Here is a 15570-nt window from a genome sequence, read left to right as displayed (position 1 = left end):
TGTCTTTTTGACGATTTATTCAGTCACAGTGACTGCGTGCACTTACAGTTCTGTTCAGCTTAAGTCCACACAGGGGAGAAGACCGCATTGCAGCTACCTACGTCTCTTATTCTTGGTTCAACTTAAAGGCAAGTCTGAGCTCAGAGGTCCAAGGCAGGGCCACAGCTTCTCCCCCGTAGTTTCTATAAGCAGATTTGATACAGACTTACTTTGAAGACAGGAGGAGGCAGGGGACTGTCGGTCACCAGGCAGGCAGTCTATGGTCACATCGCCCTTCTTCTGTTAGAATAGTCAAGGACTTAGCGTCATCGTCCACACCGAGGAGCTCACAGGAGGAACTTTTTGAGTCTTTTTCCTTTCTAGCTTCACAAACTTTCATTTTATTTTTCAGAAGATAGGAGGGCCAGTGATGAATGCCTCCCATCAAAGGGAAATAGGGAACCCTGGCAGGCATGCAAGAGTAAGGAAGATGTGAACACACACATAGGATGGGTCACAAGCATGGTGCTCATGGTCACTATTTAGTACAAAGGGAACTTGACTCTCCAGCCATAGTTGTATCACAGTTCTACAGAAAAGACAGGAACTACCTAAAAGATGCTAGCAGCTGGGTGAGAGCCCTTCTCCATGGGTCTATGTAACGGGTTAAGAGGAGGAGTTGGGCGTTGCTCAGTACTTAGTGCTGGCTGGTGAATACACTCTCTATTTCAACTGCACAGAGACTATGTCAAATGGTTTTCCTGAGCATTACAGTGTGGTTCTAAGCTTCTCCTGGCAGAGCTGGAAGGAATAGAGTGTGGAACCCACTTGAATAGATACTGAATCTCCTGTTGGAATCTCTTCTAGGTCTACAGATTCTACAACAGTGAGGTGTTAAAGGGGAGAGAAAATCCAAAGATTCAGGTAGCCACTAGGGAAAGGAAAGATGAAGAAGGTCCCATCTCAAGCTCTAATTGGTAAGATATGAAGCTTCTTGGGTGGTCAATGGCCCTGGATCCCATGGCAGCATCTCTCATGAGCATTCTTCTCTATCCAGTACCCTCTACACCACTAAGACTATAACGTGAACAGGACAAACATGGTTCCTGCCCATGGGACAGGTTAAAACAAATCATTGGGGCTGAAAGGCCATTGTAAATTCCATGTGATTTTGTAAAAGAGGAAACAGTGATTGAAGGTTTTCTGTGACTTGTCTAAGAGCTTAGCTAGTCAGCAAACTTGTTTTCTGTATCCTAAAGTCCTGATGCTAAGGCTCTGCTTGTGGTTCTTGATTCTGTGGTGTGAGGGCACTGACACCAGTGTGATGAACTCTACCTTGAGGTAGAAGAGTGTGCTGTCAGCGGCTTATGCAGCTCTTGATGCCCACTTCATTGTATTACCAGCTATTTTAGTGTACAAAGTCTTTCTCAATAGTAGAGGGGAGGTAAAAAAAATAATAATACAATCCCTTTGCCTAGTACTATTCTGTTTTGTGCTCAGGAATTAAAAGCAGATTGGACAACCTCAGTAAAATGTATAGAGCTAGCCACCCTTCTTGCTTTATAAAACACACAAATAGTAGTGGGCCTTTTATTGCCCCCATAGGATTGCTCATCCCTTCCCCACCTTAAGGTCCTAGGGATTGAACCCAGGACCATGGACATGCTAAGGAAGTACTCTACTACTAGATTATACCCTCAGACCTCTGACTGCCTTTCAAAGCATCCGTGGTATGTTTCCCTTAGTCTTCAATTCAACTTGGAAGTCTGTAATTCCCAAGCAATACAAGTTCTAAAACACAAATTAACAAATTGCTATTTTCTTCTTGCGCTGAACTCTATTATAGGATTCCCCCAACCCTTTGCATTATCTTTGACATAGTCATGGGAATATTGGTACAAGCAGCTGTATCCTATGTTCACATGGCTTGACTCAGAGCTGGTAGACTCTGGGGGCTTCCTCTTCCTTCAGAGGAATCCCAGGCGCTTATGGGATAGTTCTTTGCACATGAGCTAGAAGTGGCTCTAGTGTTGATTAGTTTTATGTTATTATGACAAAATACCCGAGATAAACCAACTTAAAATAAAGATTTGAGTTCTAGTTTCAGATGGTTCAGTCCATGGTCACTTGGCCCTGATACTTTAGCCATGTAGCAGCTGATGTGTTAGAATAGCGGCTCTCGTCTAAACATAGCATACCGGGTCAAAACAGTTCCACGTGTCAGAGGTTTCTTGGGAGAGAGGGGGACAAGGTGGTGGCAGCCTTCGACAGTTCATAAAGTGGTTGACTGAATGAAGGGAAGGCATAACCTGATTTTTCTATACTTGTAAAAGATATTTGAGATTACGATTACATCTCTCACTTCCCTTTCCTACTTCCGAATTCTCCCGTATGCCCCTCCCCTCCTTCACACTCATCACTTCAGTTTTCATGACTGTTACTGCTTTAAGGATGTATGATCTGCTTTTAAGGAATAAACCCAGGCACTGAAGATTCAGGACTCCCCGTCCTTCTGCTCCACTAACCCTAGCACTGTTCTCTTTCTAGTCCACAGTCTGCGTGGAGCTCACATTCCAACTGTCAAGTCTGAGGGGCCAGTATCAAAAAGGAGAAGGTTGGGTACCACATCTAGTATAGCTTGGTCCCGAAAACCTGGCTGGGTGATGATGGAATGAAGAGAGGGCAGTTACACAGACACACAGACAGGTATACAAAAAAGCTAGCATCAGGTAAGCTGTGCTCTTTCTGCAGGGACACACCTAGTACATAACAACAAGCCAGAACCACAACTTGTATTATGTCAGGAGAGGTTATTTTGTCTCAGTTGGAGGTCTTAGGAGGCCAGCATCCTCAGGTTGTAGTCATCTGGGAGAAGGATGCTGTGGTTGCTAGTTTTTGCACACACTGTTCAATGGCTCAAAAAAAAAAAAAAAAAAAAAGATGTGCACACACTGTCAACATTCACACTTGGACCTGAGGGAGCTGAAGGAGGCTTTGCCATCCCTCTGAGCCTCACTTGGGGAAGGCTTTGCCCTTCCCATGGGTCTGAGGCATTGTGTCCATGACACTGCTGTGCCGGTGTCAAACACTACACACTCACACCTTCTCAAGACTTTACCTATTGTTCTTAGAACTTCCTCTGCTCTTACCATACTCACACGGGGTTTACTGGGCGCCCCAATGAACTGTACCACTGTGCAGCTCCATTTTAAAGAGTTCTCCCAAACCCTCCATCCAATAACTTCCTCCCAAGTACTGGCTACCTCTTTGTAAAAGAACCTGGTGAATGTAGTTCATTTGGCCTGTTTTTTCCTCATCCCTGTTAGACAGGATATGCATCACATATCAGTCAAGCAACTAGTGACATACGTTTCCCAGAGTCCCTGATAGACAAAAAGAAAAGACAAGTAAGGAAACAAAGCGAGCCAACTTATGTAGCATCACACGGCATGCTAACTGGACAGACCGACCCCACTCTGAAAGAGGAAGGGGAGAGATGATAGGCAAAGGCTTATGTTTATGGTAGGTGACAATTTGCCAAGCCTCCTGTGTGTTAATCCTCTTGTCTCTGAAGTGGGATAATTACCCTAGAGGGTGGTGGAAAGGTTCCATAGAGACAGATCTGCAGGAGTTGTAACCTGTGAAGATGTTCCATGGCTTTCAAGAGTGCCCGACAGCCATCGTGATAGTCCACACCCCTGTCTCTGGATAGACTTCACTGCACGGCTCTACCTCCTGGTCCAAGCACTGCTTTAATTCTGCAATCTTCAATTGTCTCATCTACGAAGAGTCTCCCCATAGGGTGAGAGATGGGCAGAGATTGCCTTTGGAGAATCCTAAGGACAATGACATCCAAAAAGCTCAAGTAGTCATCGTGGCCCAGGGTGGGGGGGTCATCCCCAAATTGTGAAACAGAGGGCTAGAGAGATGACTTGATAAACTTCTTTCCGGGTAAGCATGGGGACCTGAGTGTGATACCCAGAACCCATTTTTAAAAGCCTGTTATCCCTGCTTTGGAGGTTAGGGGTAGAGAGGGGGGGATCCCTAGAACTCACCGGCCAGCCAGTCCAACCAATCAGAATGTTCCAGGTTCAACGAAAGAAACTGTCTCAAAAGAATAAGGTTGGGAAGATACCAAGGAAGACTTTTGGCATGGAACTACCCTCACATGTAGTACATACATGTGCACACTGTGCACATTTGCACACACTTCAACATGTACATCTAGGACACATACTTATGTACATACATCACATACAGATACACAAAAATGCACACACACTCATACACACACATACACACACACACACACACACACACACACACACATGAATGAATAAATGAAATGATACAGGGCTAGACTAATTCCAATATCCCCACCCCAGCCTGTAAGACAAAGTGGGTGGCTGATATTATTTACCTAGGTATGAAGGGAGGGAGAAAGACAGGTGTGGAAAGGGTAGTGAATTCTCTTTAGGAAATGTTAAAGGGCTGGCGGTACGATATGGTGGAGCAGGTGGGATATGGTGAGAGTTGGCTTCTTTCACTTTAACAAACTTTGACTGAGTACTATCCAGGTTTTGAAGTTGCGATAGTAAACCAAACCCTGACATCAGCAAGCAGAGCCTCAGGCTGACAGGACAAGTTAATAAACATAACTAATGAGCTAACTATGTGGATTGAAACGTTGCAGGTATGGAGATGTGTACTGTCTGTCCAGAGTTACAAGGAGAGCCAGGCACTACCCCTCTCTCGAAAGAGAGATTTCAGAATACTAGACATCTCAAAGTAATATCTGCTTGGTGAATCTTCTAAAGTTAAAAGGCCGTCAGCACAAGAGAAGTCAGAGTGGCGAGTGGGAATCTGGAGTGTGCAGATGCCCAGAGAACGGAGAAAAGAGTATTCCAATTGGTTAGTGACCAGAGCAAGTTCAATTGCAAAAGCTGTGAGCTCAGTTTTGTCTCATGGAGGCATGCTCCGTAGTCACCTTGGAGAGTCACATGTGGTTTGGAGTCTGGGACAGAATCCTGGCTGAGAAACTTTGATGCTATGCATCTTAGCCTTTGACCCACGCTTGTTTCTTCCCTGTCAATACAGTTAACCTGTCAATACAGATAACCATCGAACTCACTGCCCATTGTGAGGACACTAGCAGATCAAGAAATGCACTAGACAGTGCATCTCATTGTTAGCATTATAGGTGTCACCCACAAGTGTCTTCCTGCAGCTCTCTGTGGCCTTGGGTGAGGCATGCTTTATTTATGGAGGAGAAAGTTATAGGTGTCCCTGATTTTCAGGATGCAATCTGCATGGAGACTGGATTGACACAAGATGAACAGAAAATGGGAAAGGAGAAGTGATTTCAGGTTCCTCCACCCCGCCCTACCCCTGCTTTGGGAAGCAGCTCCAGTGTACTTGGTAGCAGTGGACAAAGGAGAGTGGGTGTGCTTAGAGAGCAGGTTGGTGGCCTTGCTGCCATCTCTGGTCCTTTACTGTTTGGACGTTTGTGGTCCTGCTACTACAAACTCATGTGACAAAGAGCACTTCATCTTCCCATATGTCCTTTCTCCGGGGCTTGATGGACTCAGAAGATGATCCAGACAGGTACTGGATCCTTGCTTCAGCTAAGAATACAAAACAATTAAAACCCAGCTGGGGAAGTCCATTGGTGTGGCTGTAACATAATGCTACAAGGTAGGTGACTTATAAACCACATTGTTCCTCACCAACTTAAAGGTGGGAAGTTCAAAATCCAGGCTCTGGAGATTGCATCTGCAAGGGCCTCTCCTTCTTTCATAGACTTCTTGCTTTTTCCTTGAATGGAGAAAAACAAACAAACAAACAAACAACCCCAGCAGGTCCCTGGTACATCTTTTTTTAATGAGAGAACTAATCCTATTCATTAGCTCCAATCTCATGACCCAAAAGGCTCTATCTCCCAATGCTATCGTTTTGTGGGGGCATGATCTCAGTCTACACATGTGTGGAGAACACAGACATCAGGTCTTGAGCATAGACCATGATGGCACAAAGGAGATTTGACAGCAGTATCTGATGGAGCAGGGAGTGGGAAAGGTAAGCGCTCCACGCTCCACCCCTGCCTCGCCTTGGCTTTTCCCAGCATCCAGCAAACCACTGTTTGTGTGTGTATGTGTGTGTGTGTGTTTGAGCGTGTGCTCATGCGCAGGAGTGTGAATGTGTGAGTGCATGCGTGTGTGCATATGTGTGTGTACGTTGATTGGTGGCAGTGTGGAGGTTGGATTTGGCAGCTACCCACTCACACATGTGAATGAGGAAAGGTGAGGGATTCGGGATGAGTCAGAGGGATTAAGGGACTTGGTGGGAAGAATGCTCCCTCGCTTCTCCTTCTACCATGCTTCCAGAGAGCAAAGGTTGTTACAATGACTAGGGATCTGAACTCCCTAGAAATGGTGGCTGGTTTGTGTTGTCTTCTCTCTGTGTGGTGTGTGATATCAGAAGAAACCCAGGCGTGCCTGGGTGACATGGTGTGCCAACTTGTAACAGAGCTAGAACCCTTTCTGGAAAAGTGTAAGTCTGTCAGGTCCAACAGAGCTGGCTGCCTTTTCACAGTCCCCTAGAAAGGCTTCCCGGGCTCAGAAGATCTCAACCCTGCTCCTCCTTTTCTTATCTCCAAGGGCCCGGACCTCCATTGGCTTCATGTCTCAAGGTCACAGTACTTAGGAGATTTTCACAGGTAGAAAGCAATGTCATCTGTGGGTCAAGTAGAGCAAGCTCAAGTGCACCCTGCTAGATCCCATAGATATGTTCTAGAGATTTGCACATCAGACCCCTCCCCCAGTTCAGCAGAACCCTTAAAAATAGGGGGGGGGCTATCATTTAAAGAAATTCAAACCTGCCCCTCTTTTATCTAATGAAGGGTCCTTTTGTCATGCAAATAATGTCATCCTTCTTCCAGTTGAGAGTCTGTCCTGGCTTCCCTTAAGTGAGACACACCTCCACGGAGCGAAGTGTGGGGATGGTACTCTGTGGGATTTTCCACACAGGCTAGTGACCACCCTTCTGTCTTTGTTGCAGTGTTGGCTCTGGAGCCCTTTGTTTATGACAGGTATTATTTTGGCCACTGGAGGGCCCTCTAGATAGCTGGAGAATTCTAGTTCTCGCCTGCAGCTCACGCCCAGATTTTTGAGCAAGCAGCAAGCATTTCAGTGAAAATCGGATTTAACTGGAGAAACTAGCAGTAGCGGTCGACATTCCTTTTATTTAGGAATTTAAGCATACGAGAAGCCTCTATTTAAAAGAGTGGCTTTTGGATTAGGGTCTGTTTGGAGCTGGAGGGGAGGGGCTGAGCTTGTGGTGTGTGGAGAGTGATCTTGCAGAACTCAGCCCAGCTTAGGAGAGCAGAGCTTTGAACAAAGGTTATTTTTTTTTTCCTGTGTGGGAAGGATCACACCAAGATGGATGGAGACAAGCGGGGACCAAATTATTTTTATGCTAGGAAAAGAGAGTCTTGGCCAGGACTAAAGCAACTGTTTGGGTCTATGACCCTTAACCGGGAAGGGAACACTGCTCCCAGGTTTTGTTTTGTTTTTTTTTTTTTGTTTTTTTTGTTTTTGTTTTTGTTTTTGTTTTTACTGTTTCATTTTTGAAGTCTACTTTAGAGATTTTTGGTTTTCTGATGTTGATAAGAACATTGTAAATCTGAGTTCTGAGATGATAACATAGTATAATAAGTTTTACATCCCTCCCTCTCTGCTCCCAAACACAGACCTGTTGAAGAACCAGGTAGGGAAAAAGAAAAGGGGATGGGAGGGCCTAGAGAGCAGAAAGGAAATTTGAGACAGTGAGCGTACGGTTTCCTCTTTGGAACACAAAGACAATCCATCAAAACTCTCCATACTAGACTGATATTAAGCCAGGCTAAAAGGAAGTTTCATGTTCTGACATTTTTACGGCCTGGAACAAGAAATGAATTGGAAAGAGGCCCCTGACAATGGGGGTGGGGGGAGATGGGGTGGTCGTAGAGAACCGGAGCCAAGCGCTGCTGGGGACAGGTGAGTCTGTAGGGACTCAGAAGGTTAGCTTGGGCCCTAGTAATCTAAGAACTCACTCGGTACCATGGAAACAGATATGGTCAGTGGGGACATAGCTCCTGTCAGGCTCTGTGGAGGACAGACAGGCTTGCTTCTTAGAAAATGTGTTTAGCTGTAAAAAAAATGAAGAGTCTTTTTCTGAAATCCCTTAGATCATAGACAGGTTCCTGACCCATATAAAGGACAAGCTTTCTATATTTATTTGAAGACGGATAGGAAAGGATGCAGCTCCGATAGACAGAGCCTCAGTTTCCTTTTTAACCCTGTCGGTTTGTAGGTTAGAGGACACAGTCAGACTGTACAGACAGACAGACAGACTTTGGGGAATGTTGCCCCAGAGCTGAGGATGTGCCCACCAGCCCAGCCCGGTCAAGGGACACAGGAGCCCCTGGCAAGCCTGCATCTTTTGACCAGTGTTTTGCTCTTTCTATTAACCCCTTGTCACCTGTGGAAAGCAGGTACGTAGGAGCACATACAGTTACCCAGTAACACCTAAGAACCTCCATCTGGTAAGGAAAAGACAACTGAGACTGGAGCCTGGGTCTTGGATCACGGCTGACCTGGAGTGACAGGAGGCAAATGATGGTCCCTTGACACCATGTTCCCAGAAAGGCTGAGAATGGCTTATCTGTAAGGGCTGGAGGCTAGGGCAGAAGCAGGCTGGGGGAAGGAATTCCTCACTGAGACCAAAGGTGGATTCTACATCCCTCCCTAGTCTGTACTCTTCTCCCTGCCTCTGAGGTCCTAGCTGTCATTGTGTGTAACGCTGACACGCACACGTTTTCCTCTGACGTATTTGTACACATATATACTTCTTGCAAACACTTGTGCGGAGTGTTAGGCACTTGGCAGGCAAGCAATGAATAACTTGGGGAAGACTGAACAAAACGCTAAGGTTGTATGTCATGGCTGTCAGTGAGGTCCCTGTTCAGAGCTGGGATCCACCACTGGCTTTTTGAGGGTGGACGAGTTACACAGAAAGGGATGGACAAGCTCTGCCTGACGACAGTAGTATCTCTGAACTCTGGAGCATTCTCAGACCTACTGCACAACCATAGCAGGAAAGAGAGCTGGTTGGTGGGAGTGCAGGGCGGGAGCTGGGAAGTGGTTTCTTTGTTCTGGGAGATTTCAGCCGGCACGAACCGCAAATTTTACTGTCTGCACACCAAGAGCCCCTCCCCTCCCCCTTACCGCCTTCCTTTCCAACCTGAGAATTCATTCGCTGCCACCCTCGGTCTCTTCCTCTGCCCCAGAGCAGTCACCAGGGAAAGATCTCTTTGTTGAGAACACCCCGAGACAACTCAGAGTTGCAGAGTTCCCAGGGCACTGCCAGGGTTGCCCTCCGAGGAGAGTGGTCTCCCGGGCACAGACCCCCACCTGTTGATCTCTCCTTTCCCCGGGGGTGAGCGGCAACTTGCATTGTGCCGGGATCTCACGCGTTTCCCCGGCAGGCTCGGCAGATGGCGCTCATGAGCAAAGCCACCACGGTCCCTTCCCTGCCCCTCCCCACCGTCGGGGCCTCGCTGGGCTAAAGCAAAAACAGATGTTTTCATCATTTTTGGATCTGGCACGTGACTTGCAGTTCAGCAATGTGCCGACAGAACCCAGAGTTGTGTGTTTCCTTCATCTCCCGCAAAATAAAACAATCTTCCTTAAATGAGCGTTCCTCTAAGTGAGCCTGCGACACACGATCTCTTTAGCACAAGGGGTTGTTTGCTTAATGGAACTCCAACTGCGAGTGCCCTGCTAGCCAGTCTTGGGTCTATAATTGGGAAGAGGTCCTTTTTCAGAGAAGACAGTGAGCGGCCAGACTGGCTATCTTTACCTTAAGGGCTGGGGACAGGCGCTAGCGTTTTAAAAATAGCCCTGGTCTGGCTGGCGAGGAACCTGCCTTGCGTGGGTGCATAGGGGTCGCGAACAAAACAGGAAGGCCGAGGCGGCGCGCCCTGTTCCCCGCGCCCACGGCAGGTGGCAGCATTGGCCCGAGCTGGCCTCTGCCACTGGCCAAGCCCAAAGAGGGCCCTTTTACTTTCGGTGGCCTCAAAATTATTAGTTCCAGATGAATTCTTGCGATTGTAATATTTGGTTTAACCCAATCGGCCCGATTGCGTCAGCGTACGCTCACACTCAGCCGTCTGAAGTCTAACCAGACATCAGAGGCTTGTTTCAGGAGTGTCAACATTCCTCATCCTTTGAAAGAATTAAAACAAAAAAACGCAAACGCTGATTTATCCCCAAAGGAAAGGGGGGCTGAACAGACGTGCAGCTAGGGTGACCAGAGGGAGTGAACGTGGAGATTCAGGCGGGAGTCAACAGTTGAACCTTGACGAAGCCTGCTTGGGGAGAATTGGAGTTCTTTGTCGATCTAGGACGGACCTCTGGGTTTTATGAAGGTTGGGGCGAATAAGCTGAACTGGTTTGTGAGACAAGAGGCCTGGAGTCATGTAGACTGCTATTGCCAGGCACAGAACACGCTGAGCCTCTGTTTAACCCTTGGCCTGGCTGCTCCTTCCAGGGCCAGACACAGCCTCCTAACAGCTGTGGGGGATTTCTGAATCTCCCTTAAGGATGCAAGCTGTGTTTCCTGAGGATAGCAGCCCACACCCCAGAGGACCTCTTGAAAAGATGAGGCCTCCAGCAGACCTTGCTGAGTGGACCCGCTGGAATGATCATATGTCTTGTAAACAGCCCTTTGCGTGTCACACACCAGGCAGGGATGCTTGGGGACCCATTCTAGTAGTCTCGGGTTTTACAGGTGTTATCCTATGAGATTAAAAGACTGCACGCTGAGTGCAGGGGCACTGATAGTTAAATCTGGCCACAAGACACACAGTTCCACCCACGAGAGCAGAAAGGGTGCCCTGCCTCCCTTGGCTGAGCTGGAATGACTTGTCCTCGGAAAAGAAGGTCTGGTCTTTACTGTGCGGTCCCCATCCATGCATTTTTTTTTCCAATCTGTCTTCAAACTCTTCAAGTAATGTGGTCAAGGAAGCTAGGGAGATTTCTGCTAGCTAATTTCAGGGAGCTTGCCGGCTTTCAAGCAGGTCTCTGGCTCAACTCGGTGCTGATCAAAAGCCAGCACCCATCTGGCAGATGCCTCAGGTCCTGCCCTTGGAGAGCTAGCTGGTGGTGGCTGACTGGGGTCGGAGTCTGCCAGGCAGGCTGGCTGTGCGGCCATCTTGTCCTTCCCTTTTCTCTGCCCAGTGGTGGTTGAGCTCAGTGAATCAAGCATGGAAATAAAAATGGTGGGTGAACACCTCCAGACTGTTTTGAGGTCTTGGTGTCCTGGATATTCCTTTCTCTCTGAAAAATACATGCCTCTGCATGGTAAGACTGTATGGTGCTCCACCTGGGCTGAGCCGGGGGCAGGGGAGTGAACTAAGCTGGAGAAGCAGGCGTATTGACAACAGGACTCCTTGGGATGGTGGAAGAATTCCAGTGTTCTTGGGACTCACTGACTTGATTTTCTTCTGAGAATCAGCTTTTGAACATCTGACTGTGCAGAGGTTTTCAGTTCTGACTGCTTACGATCAGTTTGAACCATTGAGCCCTCCATTTCTGAGCATCAGAAGTTCAGTTGGAGGTCAGCTTGGGCTCCAATGGACCCTATCAATGTGGGAAGGAAGGATTCTCACACAAAGCTGCTTGCATCACAGTGAAAAGGGAATGGGTTAAAAACCCACAGCTGTATCGCTACTAGGTGGTTGGAATATACAGCCAGATTATCTGTCTGTCTGTCTGTCTGTCTATCTATCTATCTATCTATCTATCTATCTATCTATCTATCTACCTACCTACCTACCTACCTACCTCTCTCTATGTCTGTCTGTCTGTCTATCTATCTCTGTCTATCTATCTATCTATCTATCTATCTATCTATCTATCTATCTATCTATCTATCTATCTATCTACCTCTCTATCTGTCTGTCTGTCTGTCTGTCTATCTACCTACCTACCTCTCTCTATGTCTCTCTCTCTCTCTCTCTCTCTCTCTCTATTTATCTGAGGAAACCTTTGACCAACATACTGTCTTAACAAAATGGTTCAACCAACAGGATGTATGAGTTTGATTGGATCTTCAATCTAAAGAGGGAAAGTTATGACAGACATCCTCTGACCTAACTGGGAACTTGGTGGATCCCGGGAGATTAGTGATAATTAGGTTTGAATAGATCACTGTGGTTTTATAGGAAGAAGTCTATATGGCGAGTCCTGAAGTATTTAGGGCCGAGTGTCAGGACATTTGCTTGCAACTCAGTTTCAAAAGATTCATTTTTTAAAAAACAACTTAGTAAATATTCTAGAAGGTTAGAACCTGTGACTGGTGGTGACTCATGAATGTGTGTATCAAAGTTCACCAGAGACTAATTCAGGACATTTCTAGTTAAAAAAAAATGCTATGCAAACAGAATATGGCCCCTCCGTAAACATCTTACCATATTCCTCACGTATCAAACAAGTATGTGAAGCACTGTGTTTAAGCCAAAGTAGAAGGCAAGCATAGACAGCGGGACCTTGAAGAAATCTTAGGGAATGATTCCTTTATCCTAGGGCATTAGGAGAGAAAATCTTCCAAGATGGGCTAGTATCTGGGCTGGAGATTTTTTTTTTTTAAATGTACAATTTTAATCAGAAGACATTTGGAGAGAAGGGACAATAAAAGAAAAAAAAGCTAAAGAATTGAAGACTGTTTCAGGGAACAAAGATCACTCCATGTAAATGCAGTGGAGGATGTGCTGGTATGAAAACCAGCATGTGGGGACGGGTGGCTTTGAACACCACACCCGCAGTGTTGGGAAGAGGCATGTGGGACTAGCAACAGCAGCTGCACGGAACTTTCTCTATAGAAACTCCTGCCCAAGCTTGAAAACCAGCACATGTGATTTCCCTCCAGAGGTTCCCCAGTGTGAACAGGATCATTCAACCGAGTCTGGTGATGGACTCAGATGTCCCTGATCTCATCCACACTCACTGCTGATGTCACACAGGCCGTACATGAGTCCCATCATGATGACGGTCGGCTCTGAGCGTTGTTCTTAGAATCAGCCAACACATCCGTGCTTCTGATCCTTTTCACACTTCCATTCCTGACACTCACACACAGACACAGACACAGACACAGACACAGACACAGACACAGACACACACACACACACACACACACACACACACACACACACACATACTCGACAACTCAGCTTCCCACACTTACGACAGGCTCAGCTTTTGGATCAACTGGTGGTCACAGGGATTTTTGTAGTCATGGTGGTTTGCTTTGATGGTCCTTTGGCTCATAGTAGGACTTCACTAGTATAGAGATAGCCTTCCCCTCTGTTCCTGAGAACTATGTGCCCATATTTTTGCCGCATCACTTACCATCTTCTGTCATGATCGTTTGCCTGTCTATTTTATCTACTTGCTTATGTCACTACAGGAAAAGTCCCGTACCCTAGTCGGCTCTAAATCTCCAGTGTTTAGCAAGTTACCTGGTCCTCAGTGTGTGCTTAATTCTTCTGGGAAGACTGAGAGGACCAATGAAGGAACAGAAATAGGGGCTGATATCTATATAGGTGTCTACACTATTAGTTCCCTACCTGTGTGCATAAATGAGAATTTGCTATAAGTGGGTCTCAGAGTTTTTGTGATGGAGGCTTCATCTCTGCATTTTTCTTCTTCTCTCTGTCTTTGTCTCTCTGTCTGTCTCTCTCTATCTCTTTTTCATGTGTGTGTGTTCATATCTGTGTCCAAGTGTATGAACATCCACACAGAAGCCAGGGTTTTCTGTTGACATTGGTACTGTGAGAGACCAGGATAGGCCAATGAAGAAGGTTCTGCCTTAGTGCCAGTGGAATCTCCAGGATCTACTCCCCAGGGATCATTGGGAGAAGTTGAGACTTGGTGCGATGAAGAGGGCCCAAGAGAAGCTATTGGTGAAAGTACAATCCAGTTGTAGCAGAAGAGTCCGGCATTTTGGAAATGTCAGTACCATGGGATGATCACCAAGAACAGCAGCAGTAGTGAACTGGAGCATGCCAGAGCCTGGAAGACAATCTGTGTGCCAAGGAGGGCAGAGCCGAGAAGTGATGGAAGCCCCTTAAAGGAGCCCAGAAGATCATGAATGAATCCCAGCTATTAGACACTGAGTTATTTACAGAGTTGCAGTTTGGTTTTGCTTTGTTCGGATTGTGAGTGTGCTCTGGTTCTTCCCTTCTGAAGTAACAGAATATTCTGCTTAATTTTGATCTTTACAGGAACCCACACTGAGAGATTTTAAACTTTTAAAAGAGGTTTGGGAGGTTTAAAGAGACTGGATATTGTAAAGATACTGCATTCCTCTTTTAAAAATGTGTTTGAATTTGTAATGACTCTAGGGCCTCTTAAAGCTATGTATGTTTTATGTTGTGATATTAATATTAATCTTGGGGATAAATGAGACAGGAAAGGTTCTAACTGAAAAGTGATGTGTTTGGTTGTCAGGCTGACAAGGGGGTCAGTTGGAATGGCTAACTTTATGTAAGTGAGATAAACCCTCCCCTTCCCAAGCCGTTTTGGGTCATGGGGTTCTATCACAGCAATAGCAACCATAAATAAGGCACATGTAGATATGGCCCTTTTGACTAGAGATCGCACCAAATATAAACCAAACACTCATTAAGTCAAAAGATAATCAGAGTCCCACTCCTGTGTGAGCTGAAGAGAAAATGCCACATGGTCACAGGGCCATGGCCACTGCATCTCTGAGTCATGATAAGAGGCAAAAGAGCTAACTCCAGAGCTGGAAGTTGGTGCAGGCCAGGAACCACAAGGGTCTGTTGTGATCACTAAACAACCACCTCTCACCCACACAACAGACACTGTGTCAGGTTGGCTCTGTGCTCTGTTCTGACATTGCTTTCTTGACTACTCATTTCAAACATGGTCTCTGTCCCTGATCCCCTTATTCATATATGAAGAATAAGGAATCTGTGGCTGCTCTGATGGTTCAGGGTCAGACTAGCCATCTCTGTAAGTTGCTTGTAAAAGTTCCAGAGAGACTCAAATCATAGTTTAAATCTCACTCAGGGTAACTTGAAGGTACTTGGTGACTGATTCTTCTATCCAAGAATGGACATCTGTTAAGCTGACGGAGTTAAGCTTACTGAGTATAGGGACTTTATCCAATGTGAGGGAGGACTAGTCATCTCTTTAATCCAGATCCTTAAACCAGAAGCACCAAGATCCTACCCCTACAGGTGACCAAGCCAGTGATCAGGAACTCACATAGCACTTTTGAATTACTACCCACGTGGCCATTTTGGTTCAGCTCAACTTGTAAAATCCAGTGATTGTTTGTTGAGCCAAGTCTTAAGTGGGGCTTTCCTGGGAGCTATAGGCCATTATGAAAACTGTGTGTGCTCAAAGCTGTCTTCCTCTACACCTTCTATGCTCCCAGTTTCACTGGGGGAAGGTTAGAGAAACCAGTAGAATAATGCATAGCAAAATGCTTTACTGCAGACTGGGAAGTGTAGCTTAGTCAGTG

The 15570-nt window shown here is 46.3% G+C and overlaps 1 annotated feature.

The window, feature by feature from the left end:
- Positions 6316-11701: an enhancer, noted in NCBI's record as "VISTA enhancer mm1493". NCBI's record gives its function as "enhancer in: limb[4/7] | eye[5/7]" and the evidence as "EXISTENCE:transgenic organism evidence [ECO:0001131][PMID:17130149]".

Source organism: Mus musculus, chromosome 9 (genome assembly GCF_000001635.26).
Source record: "Mus musculus strain C57BL/6J chromosome 9, GRCm38.p6 C57BL/6J".
NCBI classification, from domain to species: domain Eukaryota; kingdom Metazoa; phylum Chordata; class Mammalia; order Rodentia; family Muridae; genus Mus; species Mus musculus.
The sequence above is the reverse complement of the archived record's forward strand: the minus strand, read 5'-3'. Positions and strand labels throughout refer to the sequence as shown.